A 16,356-nucleotide genomic window follows, 5' to 3' on the forward strand; every position below is an offset into this window, starting at 1 on the left:
TTACGAATGCTATAGATCAGAAACAGTATGCAGCTGGAGTATTTCTGGATCTCAAGAAAGCATTCGACACAATCAATCATGACATATTAATTAATAAACTGGAACGGTATGGGATCAGGGGGGTTGTACTGCAATGGGTGAAAAATTATTTAAGTGACCGGAAACAATTTGTGAAGCTGGGTGTCCATTCCTCATCATGCTTGGACATTGCTTGTGGTGTTCCACAAGGCTCTGTACTGGGTCCAAAATTATTTATTATTTATATAAATGATATTTGTAAGGCATCTGATATATTAAAATTAGTATTATTTGCAGATGACACAAATATTTTTTGTTCTGGGGGGAATCTAAAGGAGCTGGTGGATACAATTACTTCAGAAATGTGCAAAATTAAAAAATGGTTTAACAGGAACAAACTATCGCTAAATCTAAGTAAAACTAAAATAGTCTTATTTGGGAATTCCCTTAGAAATGCACAAGTGCAGATTCATGTAGATGGTGTGGAAATTGAAAGAGTTCTTGAACATAAGTTTCTTGGTGTGATTATAGATGATAAATTAAACTGGAAGTCTCATATAAATCATATACATAACAAAATTTCTAGAAGTGTCTCAATCTTGAGTAAAACACATTCTGGACCACAAACACTCCACATTATTGTTCCCTGATTGCACCGTGTTTGCATTACTGTGCAGAGGTTTACTTGTTCGCTATCATCAGTCTTTATATTACAAAGAAGGGCCGTAAGGATAATCCATAAAACTGCTGACAGAGATCATACAAATCCACTATTCTTAAAATCAACAATTCTAACATTCACAGATCTGGTTCATTTTCTCACTGCACACATTATGTATAAAGCAATAAACGACCTGCTTCCTGACAATATTCTAAAACTGTTTTCTAAAAGGGAACGGGGACACAATTTGAGGGGGAATTAAATTTAACATCCTCGTATCCGTACAACTTTAAAAAGTTTCTGCATCTCTGTGTGTGGAGTGAAGCTGTGCAACAGACTAAGTAAAGATATGAAGCAAAGTCCGAGCACGGCGCAGTTTAAACAGCGGTTTAAGGATGTGGTTTTTGCAGCGTACAGGGAGGAGGCGGAGATCTTGTCCAATATTTTCATGTGTGTGCGGGTGCACGGGTATGTTGGTGTGGGTGTATATATCTGTAGGTTGTGTATCCTTTGAGGTTACTGGGGTTACTGAAAATGTGTATATGTGTGTATGTGTATATACGTATGTATGGATAGATAGAAAGACAGATACACATATAATTAATACATTTAAAAAAATACACGTAACATATAATGTGATTGTAAGGAGGTCTGTTGATTACTAGACAGTGGACAGGGGGTGGGATTAAATAAGCTCGTGCTTCTTCCTGCTGCTTTTTGAACATGAAAGTTATTCGTAGTTGTTTTTGCTCGTTTTCCTTTTGTTTTGCTTTGTTTGTTTGTGTCTTCTTAATTCTATGTTGTTGTACTTTTTCAACATGTTCAAAATAAAGATTCAATCAATCAATCAATACGAGCAGAAGTATGTGGACACCGTTTCTCCCTGTCATCGGCTCCAACACCTCCACCACGTGCACGCCTGGCACTTCCTGTTTAATGGTTTTAGACACACCTCTCAGTGTTTTAACCTGAAACTAGCACCTCCTGCATCAAGGAGCTCCTGTGACCGTGTCATGCTGAGACTCTGTCCAACATCAACGTTATGAACTTTTTGACAAACTCAGAGATTCACTTGCAAATGAATCTGGACCCAGATGCTTTCTGCTCATTTGTGTAGTAATTGCATGTGGCATGTGGAGCAAGTCCTTGAGGACCTGGAGAGCAGCAGAAATATTAGCATGATTTTAAACTCCTGTTAAACACATCCACCAGGTCAGGGGTGCGCTTAGGGTTAGATGTTACTCACATACTGACTCATAGTTTCACAGGTTCATGCACAAACATTTGGACTGTCACAAGATTTACACGTGAGTGCTCCATACAGTGGATGGAACGTGCTCAATAAGAACCTAACCCTAAATGGGTCACAGGGAGTTGAACATGCAGCAGGTTGGGTCGGGTCAGGTTTAACGCCTCCTCGTGGATTTTACCCACACCATAATGCACACACAGCTCTCTCTGAAACTGTAACCCCTGTGTGTGTGTGTTACGTCTGCTCATATGTTGTGTTCTAAAGAGTTGGGAGTTCGTCTTGTAATCGGAAGGTTGCCAGTTCGAGCCCCGGCTTGGACAGTCTCGGTCGTTGTGTCCTTGGGCGAGACACTTCACCCGTTGCCTGCTGGTGGTGGTCAGAGGGCCCGGTGGCGCCAGTGTCCGGCAGCCTCGCCTCTGTCAGTGCGCCCCAGGGTGGCTGTGGCTACAATGTAGCTGCCATCACCAGTGTGTGAATGGGTGGATGACTGGATATGTAAAGCGCTTTGGGGTCCTTAGGGACTAGTAAAGCGCTATATAAATACAGGCCATTTACCATTTTTACCATTTCTGGTGTGTAAGTAAGAGGCAGACAGTACCGGATCTCTGGACTCTTTACTGTCAGTCACTAGACAGGTATATATGTATACAGAGAACCCTGATCTGTGTGCTGAGTGTCTGCCAGGCCGGTTCCACAATAACAGAGCCGAATGACAAAGAACAGCAGAGACCTGCTGCTAGCAACAGGCTAACTTTGCATGCTAACGTCATAGAGTTAAAAACTAATTAAAAACTTCAGTTAGCTAACTCAACCCTCTACAAGTCAGAAACAGCTGCATCTGGTGTGCTGTAAACACAGCAAAACAGAGCAGCTCGGACACATTCATGTTACAAATAACAGCTAACTTTATTAGCTGTGACAGTGACCGACCTCCAGCCAGAGCACACATGCACATGCTTCCATAATCACACAGCGCACAAACACACAGACACACACAGGCAGGAGATTAAAGCTCAAAATAAAAAAATGTATAAAAGCTGGAGTGTTGCTGCTACACATGTGTGTGAGTTTCTTAGACCTTGGCTCCTGTAACGAGTCCTAAATAAGTTCATGACAACAGAAAATGAGCTCAGAGTCTGCTGATGTCTTTACTGCAGGAATGAAGCTCTGACACAGCCCGTTAGATTTACAGCTGTCAGAGATGATGAACTCGGACAACAGCCTGCGACTGATAAAAACACTCATACAGGGTTTTTCAGCGTCGAGGACTTATCGTGCCGTTTCTGTCACTCTTTAAATTATTTTACATTTCCAGTTTGAACAAAAACAAACTCGGTCTGTAGAACGAGGAAGTCCACAGCTAGCAGACAGCAGCAGCTTTATTTCATGCAAATGATTTTCAGAGTTTTGTTTTACAGGAAGTCGAAGTCACAGTCAAGATTTTCTGTTTGGACATCAGCTAGCTGAAAGAAGTCACGAAACAAAAATAAAGAAATAAATTTGAGACAAAATGAGACAGAAAACAACCAAAAAGTCGCCCGTCTGAATTTAAGGCTCTGGCTCTTAGGAGGGGTGGGGCCTTTCAAATTTACACGCACCTTGGGGCCCATTGTGATTTTCTTTAAGTCATTAAGAAAATCGCCTTTCCTCCAGTGAATTTGTGCCTTTGACTGTGACGACTGATTGTTGTTCTTGTAATATTTGTCCTTACACTCCTCGATCAGGGCTGAACGGCCTCCAGTTTGAAGGCACGGACGATCTGCTGAGTAATGTCCTTGAAAACAATTATTTTATCAAACCTGCTGCGCTCTTCTCTGATTTAATGTAATGGCGTTCTGTAGGAGGGTTGCTCCGCTCAGGAAGATGACATGTGATCCCAGAGCAGTATTTGTGTCAGTTTTTGGATGGCACAGCTACAGTAAGTCCCTGGTTTCTGATGAATCACACCTGAGCCTCCCCTCTCCTCCCTTCTTCCCTCAAAACTCAAACAAACACGTCAGTCTGCGCCTCCCCCGGCGACTCCGCCACGGTCCAGATGCGTCACGTTTCCTCGAATTCAGTAAACACCACGTTCATTCGATTATTCCGCTTTCTACCAGAGGATTTCTTTTCCATTAATCAAACTGTCAACCTGCCTCTCGTCCTCCCACCGACATCAATGGCATGCTCAGCGTTTCCAAAAGGAGCGACAGATCCCGGCGTGCAGCAGGAGATATCGAGCTCCTGGGAGCTTACTTTTTTATCCTTGACATGCAGCCATATTGCAAGCAATGATCAGAGATGATTAATGTCATAAACAAGCTGGGCTGCTGCCAATAATCTCTCACTGGTGTCCCAGAACAATATCCTGCAGAGGATGCTGGAAATCACTCACCCGGCATCCAAACACTGTACACTTCATCTCCTCTGTTTTCCCTGCATACGAAGTGTGAAACGAACTGCTTCAAGCTGCACTGATCAATAGTTTTCCATCAGCAACAGACTAAAGGGCAGAAAGCCGGTGGCTCGGTGGGGTTCCAGCCTCCCGGAGCTCCAAGTTTTTCAAAACATCTTCATCCTGAGTTTCCATCTAAATTTAGAACATAGGAACCATCGTGAATGTGGCATGAACAACAGCTGCCAACGAGGAAGGAACCGCGGCGAGATGATATCATTACTGACGCCTGGGTGAAGCTCAGATGGTCGTTACCTTAATGCATTAAAACTGGAAAGGTTACCATTTCCTCATTAATATTTTTTAGCAAAAGAAATGAAACTGACCTTTTATCTCACAATAACAGCTTTTTCACATTAGGGTTACCCTAACCCTAACCCCTAAACTGGATCTGTTTTTGTGCCTTGATTTAAGATAAGAGAGATAAGATAAGATTAAACTTTATTAATTCCTCGGGTGGGTTCCTCTGGGAAATTCGGTTTCCAATAGCACAGCACCGACAGAAGTTACAGAACGTGAGCAGAATATTATATATATATACACATATATAAATACAGAGACATATATAAAAAAATATACGAAAGGGATAAATAGAATAAATAGGAATAAGAATACAAGGGAATTGCACATTTCAAGTATTGAAGTCTATTGCACTGTTGACTATTAACAAAATGTATTGCACAGTGAAGTGAAGAGAAGAGGCACTACAGCTTAGTTGTTCCCGCCTCCTTTGTCCTTTGATCAGAAATCAGTGGAGGGAGAAAATCTGGGACTTCCTGTTCAGGGGCATGTGTTCTCATGTGATACGTACCTTAAACTGCAAAGTTTCTAATCAATAAAACATAATATTTATATTTTTAAAAATTTTCTCCCACGTTAAAGAACAGAGCATCTTACGTTTACGAGAGAATGCCTGAGTTTTTCTGCATTTATTCTCCACCTCGCATTTGAGCTCAGGTGATCCTCATTCATTCACCCATGACTGTGTCCATCGTCCAACAGTTGGCTGCATATCAAACAACAAGTACACCCAGTGTCTAACTTTAACCTAGTCACCAATCTCTATCAGAAACACCTGTCCCCACAGGTGAGGTCATGTGGGGACAGCAAACCAAAGAGACAAGCAGTCAGGTGAATGAATAGGTGACATTTTCCAGAAGGTTGCTTCCAGGTCAGTCGTTTCACTTGATTTCTTGAAATTTGTTGCAGGCGATTTATTATAATTGACATTCCAGCATATCATCACGACATCAACACCCCACAGTGTCACATCACATGCACATACACAGGTCATAAAATGATTCAAAAGTTTTATTTAAAAGCAAGTTCATAAACAGCTCTAAGGTGCAATAAACATATTTTGCTTTGAGAAACATTTTATAAGGTCATGATGGTGTGATCTTTCTTTGGTATTTTGTAGCGTGTTGTTTCAAACACTGACCTGAACATCTGACAAAAATCATCAGTGTCCTGTAGAGTTAGAACAGTATGACTGTAGAGTTACTGTAGAGTTACTGTAGTGTTACTATAGAGTTCTGTAGAGTTACTGTAGAGTTCTGTAGAGTTACAGTAGTGTTACTGTAGAGTTCTGTAATGTTACTGTAGAGTTACTATAAAATTATGTAGAGTTACTGTAGAGTTACTGTAGTGTTACTGTAGAGTTACTGTAGTCTTACTATAGAGTTCTGTAGAGTTACTGTAGTCTTACTATAGAGTTCTGTAGAGTTACTGTAGAGTTACTGTAGTGTTACTGTAGAATTCTGTAGCGTTACTGAATTGTTACTGTAGAGTTCTGTAATGTTACTGTAGAGTTACTATAGAATTATGTAGAGTTACTGTAGAGTTACTGTAGTGTTACTATAGAGTTACTGTAGTCTTACTATAGAGTTATGTAGAGTTACTGTAGAGTTCTGTAGAGTTACTGTAGTGTTACTGTAGAATTCTGTAGAGTTACTGAATTGTTACTGTAGAGTTCTGTAGAGTTACTGTAGTGTTACTGTAGAATTCTGTAAAGTTACTGTAGAGTTACTGTAGTCTTACTATAGAGTTCTGTAGAGTTACTGTAGAGTTACTGTAGTGTTACTGTAGAATTCTGTAGAGTTACTGTAGTGTTACTGTAGAGTTCTGTAATGTTACTGTAGAGTTACTATAGAATTATGTAGAGTTACTGTAGAGTTACTGTAGTGTTACTGTAGAGTTACTGTAGTCTTACTATAGAGTTCTGTAGAGTTACTGTAGAGTTACTGTAGTGTTACTGTAGAGTTACTGTAGTCTTACTATAGAGTTCTGTAGAGTTACTGTAGTGTTACTGTAGTGTTACTGTAGAATTCTGTAGAATTCTGTAGAGTTACTGAATTGTTACTGTAGAGTTCTGTAATGTTACTGTAGAGTTACTATAGAATTATGTAGAGTTACTGTAGAGTTACTGTAGTATTACTGTAGAGTTACTGTAGTCTTACTATAGAGTTCTGTAGAGTTACTGTAGAGTTCTGTAGAGTTACTGTAGAGTTACTGTAGTCTTACTATAGAGTTCTGTAGAGTTACTGTAGTGTTACTGTAGTGTTACTGTAGAGTTACTGTAGTCTTACTATAGAGTTCTGTAGAGTTCTGTAGAGTTACTGTAGTGTTACTGTAGAATTCTGTAGAGTTACTGAATTGTTACTGTAGAGTTCTGTAATGTTACTGTAGAGTTACTGTAGTGTTACTGTAGAGTTACTGTAGTGTTACTATAGAGTTATGTAGAGTTACTGTAGAGTTCTGTAGAGTTACTGTAGTGTTACTGTAGTGTTACTGTAGAATTCTGTAGAGTTACTGAATTGTTACTGTAGAGTTCTGTAGAGTTACTGTAGAGTTACTGTAATGTTACTGTAGAGTTACTGTAGTCTTACTATAGAGTTCTGTAGAGTTCTGTAGAGTTACTGTAGTGTTACTGTAGAGTTACTGTAGTCTTACTATAGAGTTCTGTAGAGTTCTGTAGAGTTACTGTAGTGTTACTGTAGAATTCTGTAGAGTTACTGAATTGTTACTGTAGAGTTCTGTAATGTTACTGTAGAGTTACTGTAGAGTTACTGTAGAGTTACTGTAGTGTTACTATAGAGTTATGTAGAGTTACTGTAGAGTTACTGAATTGTTACTGTAGAGTTCTGTAGAGTTACTGTAGAGTCATAAAACACAAAGATGTTAGAAGAATCAGCTTCATATTTGTGTAAAAACACTCCGTATACAGAAATTGTTCATAAATCATTAAAAAATACATTTAAAAATGGAAATATGAACTTATCTTCAGCTGAAATCTAAATGTTTAATGATCAGTCCTTTAAAATCAAAACTAGTGATCAGGTAAAAATGATCAGTTTTTGTCTTTTCCTTTCTCTTGTTAATTATTTTTCTTTCGGCCAATCACAAGACTTCATTCTGAACCACTGCTTTTGACTCCAGCAGGGTTTCTATAACTTCATTGCTGTACGATAAGACGTCTCGCAGCACCTCTACGGTGTGCTGGCCAATCAGAGGAGGGGGTGTCGGGCCGCTTGGAGAGAAGCTGCTGAAACGAACCGCCGGACCTGAAGACAAACAAACAAAAAGAGACAGCGAATCAGAGCCGCGTGCTGTCGGAAAGGAAATGCAGATTCAATCCCACTCATTCAGTTTTTCTCATCTTTGCATTCCTTCTCTTGTTTGTCCACTGCTTTCCATGTTTCACCTGTTTGTGTTCGTGTTCCTGGTCTCACTCACACTTTGGAGAACAATTTCCTGATTTTCATCACATTTGTGGTTGCATAAAGTTCCAGCTGTTTTCAGTGGGTAACAGGTCATAAACACTAATGTAGTGTAAAGCTGATTATGGTGGGAGAACTAAAGTAAAATGCCCACATAGTGAAATCCCTGCAGCTGATGTGTTTACAAAAACAACTAAGCCAATTAATAATAAATCTAAAGTATATGAAGTTACTGAAATGTGTGTGTGTGTGTGTGTGTGTGTGTGTGTGTGTGTGTGTGTGTGTGTGTGTGTGTGTGTGTGTCACCTGGAACATCAAATTAACCATGTTCTTATAATAGGGAAGGGACCAGCAACCATCTGTGAGTCATTCTGATTTCATATAAGATTATTTTTTGAATTCAGCTTCCTGTTTCATTTCATTTCTTTCTGTTAAATTAGTTTTAAAGAAATAATGAAGGCAGGAAGTGAGCGAGGAGGAAAAGGAAACATTTCATTTTGGGAAACTCACAACAATCAGCTGTTTTTTTTTAAGAACAGCACTAATGAGCCAAACTCTCACATTGTGTGTGTGTCTGAGGCCACTCGTGCAAGATGACATAAGTGTATGTGTATCTGCCCGCGTAGTGTCATGTTTGACTGTGTGTGTGTTCAGGGTGTCAGGGCAAATAATTATGGAATAAGATTATGTAATCCTGTTATTCACTGATTGCATTCTTTTGCATTTCTGTGCTAAAATAATCAAACCACTGAGGCGGAAAAAGATTGACAGTTTTCTTTGTGTCTGTGGTCAGTGAGGTTTGTGGTAAGAAATTATATAGAAGTATTACTTCTAATGGTGTTTATACACATTATAACGATCAGTGTTAATAAACGGTAAATATTACCTCTTTTAACTGTTTAGTTTATGTTTATCAACTAATGATGTTATAATTTGTGTTTATATAATCACATAATATAATAAGTTAACTTGTGAATTATACATGGTATCACTCTGTATCATAGTTAATAGAGATAACAACTGAAAAAGGACACAAACCAGATCCTGATCACATAGGACTTTAAAAAACAAACAAAAGGTTTTTTTTGTTTTTTTTTTACATTTTTAGAAACAGGTTTTTTAGAATTTGGTTGCTTGGTTACAAATGATCTTGGTATCCTTGGTTACAGATGGTCGTGGTTGCTTAGTTACAGATGTTCGTGGTTTCTTAGTTACAGATGGCTGTGGATAACGACTTGCTAGAGATGATTGTATTTGATTAGTTAGAGGTTCTCATGATTGATTACTTACAGGTGGTTCTAGTTCATTAGCTAGAGGTGGTTATATTTAATTAGTTAATTAACTACAGGTGGTCATGGTTGCTTAGTAACACGTAGTTGTGTTTGCTTAGTTACAGGTGTACCTGGTTGCTTAGTTACAGGCGGACATGGTTAATTAGTTAGAGATAGTTGTCTTTGATTAGTTAGAGGTGTTCATGCTTAATTAGTTACAGGTTGTCATGGTTGCCTAGTAACACGTAGTTGTGGTTGCTTAGTTACAGGTGGTTGTCTTTGATTAGTTAGAGGTGTTCATAGTTAATTAGTTACAGGTTGTCATGGTTGCCTAGTAACACGTAGTTGTGGTTGCTTAGTTACAGGTGTTGCTGGTTGCTTAGTTACAGGTGGTTGTGGTGGTTACTGGGACTGTCAGGGCAGGTGGGCCGTCCTCAGGTTTGTGTTTAGCGCTGCCTGCAGGTTGCATTGGCTCTAGCTTGAATAGCTTGGTTTGTGTCCTGCTTTTATTCGCTGCCTCCATCACGTTTCAGTCTGTTACTGTTTGTTCTGAGCTATTTCCTGGCTCTGAAACAGCACACGCACACACACATGAATACACACTCACAAACAGAGGAGTGCCATCAACAGGTCGGCCAATGAATGTTCTGAGCAGCACGTTTTCACGCCCAATTAACCTCCGAGGTACAGACAACACACACACCACACAAATGTGCACACACACACACACACACACACACACACACACACTTGTGTCTGGTGTTGTTTACTAAACAGAGATGCACAGAAGAGGAAAGTGCAGAGCAAAGAAAAGGATATTGTTAGGGCTGTGAATGGGCTGACACACAAACGCACACACACACAGATTCCTCTCACATTATGGTTTGGTGTAAATCACATGAGGGAACAGGATCACAGAGCACACGGAGGCAGTGAGACATCATGTTACATGTTAGCAGGATGTGTGTGTGCACATGTGTTGGTCATGTTGTGGGCACATAAATCTGTTTGCAGTCACACTGCGAGGACACGGCCACAAAGTCAGGACGGTGATTTTCAGTTTAAGGTTCAGTTTGCAGGAAACACACAAACCTAAATCTCTGTGAGCATTATTCATGTGATTGTGATTGGCTGGCTGTGGCTCAGGTGGAAGAGCGGGTCACCTATTAATCGGAGGGTCAGTGGATAGATCCCTCACGAATCTGGTCCACATGCTGAGGTATCCGTGGGAAGACAATGAACGTCAGGTCATAATGCTTCCATCTGTGTGTTTAGGCACAGATTAAAGCTGTGTAACTGTGACTGGGTGAGTGAAGCATGTAGTAGAGCTCTGCTCTGTGAGTTCACTGAGCCCATCAGGTCTCCGTCTTTGCAGGAAACACAGTTTAAGTGCATCTGCAGTGAGCCGAACCTTCCTGAACATTTCTGGTTTCAATTGAAAGGTTTAAAAAGAACCTGAGGGAATCCATCACTGATATACATGTGACAAACATGTTTATCTAATGAGTACTGATTACATTATCGTCCCAGCTCACATGTATCCGCCTCTTCAGTCTGATTTCATTGGCCAAGCTTGTCTTCAGTTCCCAAACTCAATAATGATTAACATTAGCAGCACATTAGCACAGTGAGGCTGGAAGATAAACGCTAACTTGTTTCCCCTCACGTTAACTTTCATTGAGGGTCCCTGATGGGCAGCGACAAACACGTCAGGGCAGAAAAAGATGCTGAAAATGGACCAAACATCAGTCAGGAGAACACCTGACAGCATCCATCCCCAGCACGAGTACAGTCATTAACATGCTGCTGCACGTTTGGAGTCCTGGCTATGAAGCCTCATGCACCCATGCTAACCTTTGTCAGCCTCAGAGTCATTCTTTTCTAACATGTTCAAATATTTGGTGTCTGTCAAACTGCTGGGCTGTCGTTGCATCGTAGCGTTTTAAAAACAGAGCATTGAATTGAATACTGGTAATAAAAGCCCAGAGAGGCCGACAGTCATCACTCACTATTTTTAGGGGCTTGTTCAGATTAAACAGAACAAGATGCAAAGAATTAAAACACAACCACATGCTGTATGGCTGTAGAGCAGCCGGCTCGAGCCCATAGATGCGCTTCACAGGGAGAAGACCCTGATCAGGCACTGTTTTGGATTTCTGTCTTAGACTCTCCGCATTTTTCCATCTTTCCTCGTTAGCTCATTTTACTGAACCACAGCCCCCCCAGTGTGGATCTGGTCTTTGGCTGCTCGGATTCAAATACCTGCCCTGTTATTAACAGCACCCCATGATGGACGGCTCTGTTCGTGGGAAGATAATCACTCGTTCTTTCAGTATGTTTCTGGAACCATCCTGATGTTATTGAGCGGGCAGTGCTGGCTGTTTCCTCAGCTGGTGGAATGTCAGTTATGACACCAGAGGACACAGCACTGGAGACCACAGCCACACCACAATAACTCCAACGGCATGAAATGGAGCAGCAGCCTCGCTGTGTTTGAGACGTTTGCTTTGAAGGGACGTTTTCCCCCGATGTCACCACCAGCTACAAATCTGAACCAAGTGTGCCGACGGACCTGCGACTGACACCAACCCTCTGAGTCCAGGATAGGACCGTATGAGGATCCATACAAGTACTATAACACACACGCTGTGACCTGCCTCTGGTCATTATGAATGTCTTCCTGCTCGGCTGGCCAGACGCACACACACACACACACAGGTTAGAAGACAGATTAGACAGTAAATACATTTTGGTGGACAAACAGCTTCCTCTTAGTGGAAACATGCTGAGATCCATCAAAGCAGGAGAGTCCCTGTGGACGAGTGTGTGTCTGTGTGTCAGATGAACACAATCCTGTGGTTTTAATGGGAAATATTTGTTTGTGTTCTTGGAAAATGTCATTTACCAAACTGGTGTCAAAAACTGAAGGAGAAGGGTTACAGTGAGGACAGCGTGTGTGTGTGTGTGTGTGTGTGTGTGTGTGTGTGTGTGTGCGTGCGTGCGTGCGTGTGTGCGTGCGTGCGTGTGTGTCTGTGTGTGTGTGTGTGTGTGTGTGTGTGTGTGTGTGTGTGTGTGTGTGTGTGTGTGTGTGTGTGTGTGTGTGTCTGTGTGTGTGCGTGTGCGTGTGTGAGTGCGTGTGTGTGTGCGTGCGTGCGTGCGCGAGCGTGCGTGTGTGTGTCTGTGTGTGTGCGTGTGTGTGTGCGTGCGTGCGTGCGTGCGCGAGCGTGCGTGCGTGTGTGTGTCTGTGTGTGTGCGTGTGTGTGTGCGTGCGTGCGTGCGTGCGCGAGCGTGCGTGCGTGCGTGTGTGTGTCTGTGTGTGTGCGTGCGCGTGTGTGTGTGTCTGTGCGTGTGTGTGTGTGTGTGCGTGCGTGCGTGCGTGCGTGCGTGTGTGTGTCTGTGTGTGTGTGTGTGCGCGTGTGTGTGTGTGCGTGTGTGTGTGTGTGTGTGTGCGTGTGTGTGTGTGTGTGCGTGTGTGTGTGTGTGTGTCTGTGTGTGTGTCTGTGTGTGTGTGTGTGTGTCTGTGTGTGTGCGTGTGCGTGCGCGTGCGTGTGTGTGTGTGTGTGTGCGTGCTGACCGACGACAGCGATGCGTCCTGCTGTTGGATGGTTCATCTCCTGTACGAGGCGATTGTGTTTCACCTGTGAAAACAACACAGTTACAAACATCAGACACTGACCCGTGCTGTGTGCAGGAGGGGCTGCATGTCATTGTGTTTTATTGTATATGTCTCATGAGATAAATGTGGAGCAAACATTAACTCGGGGGTTAAAAAATGAAGCTGCAGTTCCCCTGACGTCCAGCAGAGGCAGCAGTGAGTCAGTCCCATAGACTCCCATGTTAAAAGTTCACAGCCTGCTTTGGTCTGTAGAGGTCATTTTCCCCTTCACAGTAGAGTTCAGGTAAATTCTGACCCACTGTAAGAATCAAACGTCAACAAACGTCTGAACTTGTCAGGATCCTGGATCTGCTGACCCAGTGTCTGGAGTCACTTGTGTCTCAGGGTTTTTGTATTATGATGCATGTTCTAAGTTGTCTTTGTTGCCTCAGTTTATTCTATAGTCTTGTATCTAAGTCTCTTGTATTCTGTTTAGTTTTCTAAGTGTTTAGTAGCTGCCCTCTGTGCCTCCTTTATGTTGGTCTCTGTGTTTCCCCTAGTTAGTCCGCATCAGTGTTACATTTCCTGTTTTACTTTGAAGGTCTGTGTCCTACATGAATATATTGAGTTTGCTTCCCTTTGGTCTGGTTATGTCTGATTTCTCCCAGCTGCTGTGTGTTACTCTCTCCCTGTGGTTTCTTGAACTTAGATTTCCCAGTGTGGTTTGGTTTTGTATGAATCTTCCTTGCCAGCCAATAAAGCTGAGAGCCTGCATTTTGGGTCCAGCTTCTGCTTGCCACACAGCCCAGAACTGCAGCTTTCCTCAGAATGTTTAAAGAACATTTCTGACATCAATAATGGATCATTAATCCTTGATTAAAGTTGGAGCCAGCAGGGAGAGAATTTAGTCTTATAAAACTCATTTTTGTGGAGAAACATTTATTACCACCACATCCTGTTTCACCTGAACACATAACAGGCGTAATGTCCTGGCACTGTTGGGATTTATTACACAGCTGTTAAACACCATCATCACTTCTTTATCACACACAAGTCTTCGTGACAACCACTGACAATTATAAACAGTAATTCAATCTTAACAAACACTTACAATTAGTCTGCATTCAAAGCACAGACTGCACACACATTATTATGTCCGGACCTCTCACTCTGCTTTAATCTCAGTGAGTCTAATCTCATCCAGCTCAGAATAAATGGATTCTAACTCCTTACTGTTAGATTATTTTCTCACAGCCCCAACAGAGGACTTATTATTATTAGACATCAGAAGACATAGCATACAGATGACACCCAGCTCTATCTGTCCATGAAGCCAGATAACACACACCAATTCGTTAAACTGCAGGAATGTCTTAAAGACATAAAGACCTGGATGGCCGCTAACTTTCTGCTTCTTAATTCAGATCAAACTGAGGTTATTGTACTCGGCCCTGAAAAGCTTAGAAATATGGTATCTAAGCAGATTCTTACTCTGGATGGCATTACCTTGGCCTCCAGTAACGCTGTGAGGAACCTTGGAGTCATTTTTGACCAGGACATGTCCTTCAACGCACATATTAAACAAATATGTAAGACTGCTTTCTTCCATTTGTGCAACATCTCTAAAGTTAGAAATATCCTGTCTCAGAGTGACGCTGAAAAACTAGTTCATGCATTTATTACTTCCAGGCTGGACGACTTCATTCATTATTATCAGGATGTCCTAAAAACTCCCTGAAAAGCCTGACAGGGACTAGACCTTCTCCATGATCTGAAGTCCATTTGAACAGCTCCACTGTACAAAAAACTGTCATCAAAGTTCAGGCTAAAAGGATAACGTTTACTCAAAAGTTAAAACTTGTCAAATGTGACCCACACAGGATGTTAAACTTGACTAAATCTTAAAGGCGCATACACAGACACCCCGTCGGGGCTGAAAGGTCACTGATTCTGATCCGTTGGCTGCTCCTTGCTTTGTGTTTACGTCTTCGTGCAGAAGCCATGTTCCTGCTCTCATTTACTGTTTTAGCTGTTTGGTGGTTGTTGAAATTTTGTGAGGTTTAATCTGAGATTCTGGCGTTTGGGGCAAAATAAATTAATATTTAAAAATCGATGCAGGATTTAATCAATCGATATCACGTTATCCAAGCTAGAATCAATTTTAATCAATAAATCGATAATCAAAACCCAGCCCTAGTTTAATGACATCATGTGACCAACAACATGGCTGCCCTACTGCACACACATTTATCAACATTCAGACATCCTGTACATTTTGTTTTTGACATTGTTGTACAGGGTAGCCAACTTCTAAATGGCCACCATGGTCACCACCCATCTTGAGGAGTTTCCCCCTCACATATACTAATGTGCCACAAACAGGACTTTAGTATCACCAACCATTCCCATGTTATTACGGTGTATCCATAGAAATGGCCCACCCTGTAGATTAAAACTCAGAGTGTGAATCTGCAGAGTTTCTGTGTGAGGAGTGTTGGTGGAGGAAGGAAACCTGCAGAAACACGGTGCAGTCAGGGCGATGATGAGGTGAGGCCTCCTGTCCCTCCACCTGCATGTACAACGTGTAGAAATGTGGACACACTTCGACTGACGCATTAGGGGTTCAGCCGTGGAGAGATTAAAAAAAAGACTGAACCTGGGTGAAAGGTTAACCTTTAGCGCCCACACACCGTCTGCCTTTCTTTTTAAAGAGCACATCTCATTGATATTTCATTGTGATCAATTATGTGTACTTTCCAGTGCACCCTTAACGACCTTCATCACCTCTATGAACCGAGGCTGTTTCAGGGGCCTTGCATCCTTTCCAGTAGATTTCCATGTTTCCATCAGGGTGCAGACCCTGATTTCTTCCATCGGCTTTTATTTTTTAAACTCATCTGTAATGCTGAATAAATTGGGTCTTCGTGTTTCACAGCAGAACATAGAAAACATGTAAAGTCTTTAAAATGAGAAACTGTACCATGTTAGGAAACACATGAGCTCATTTTGAGTTTGAATAAAGTTGGGACAGGAAGTAGCTGATCAGCTGTCAGCAGCTCGGTCACATGGGTCAAACTCAAAATCAGCTCATATCTGTTAAACATTTCACAGTTTCTACCTTTAATGTGTTTTTGTTGTACTGGGAATAAATATGGATTCATGTCGTCTATTTACAACTTGTCTAATAACCCTGACAGGCACTGTGCCTCGCCTCAGCCCACTGCAGAGCACATCCATCAGGTGTTACCTCGACCTGTCGCAGCAGGATGTCACACTGACACAGGCACGAAAATGGATCAGAGAAAATCCAGCGCGCAGCGGAAAGAAAGGAAAGTTTCTCAAATGAAAGTGAAAGTGAAGCTCTCGGCTGTCAGACTCTCTGTGTTGTCCCGACCTGCATTCGGGG

At 41.8% G+C, this 16,356-nt stretch overlaps 1 long non-coding RNA gene across 1 annotated transcript; it reads right to left on the bottom strand.

Annotated features, from left to right (window-relative positions):
* Positions 1–5,564: 5,564 nt before the first annotated feature.
* On the bottom strand, positions 5,565–13,065 carry LOC113029540 (uncharacterized). The gene is made up of 2 exons (XR_003273435.1): positions 12,930–13,065; positions 5,565–7,928 (listed from the first exon to the last, which is right to left on the bottom strand). It is a non-coding gene; the product is annotated as an uncharacterized LOC113029540 (long non-coding RNA).
* Between the last annotated feature and the right edge of the window lie 3,291 nt (positions 13,066–16,356).

The sequence above is a fragment of the Astatotilapia calliptera genome, chromosome 9 (assembly GCF_900246225.1).
Source record: "Astatotilapia calliptera chromosome 9, fAstCal1.2, whole genome shotgun sequence".
NCBI lineage: Eukaryota > Metazoa > Chordata > Actinopteri > Cichliformes > Cichlidae > Astatotilapia > Astatotilapia calliptera.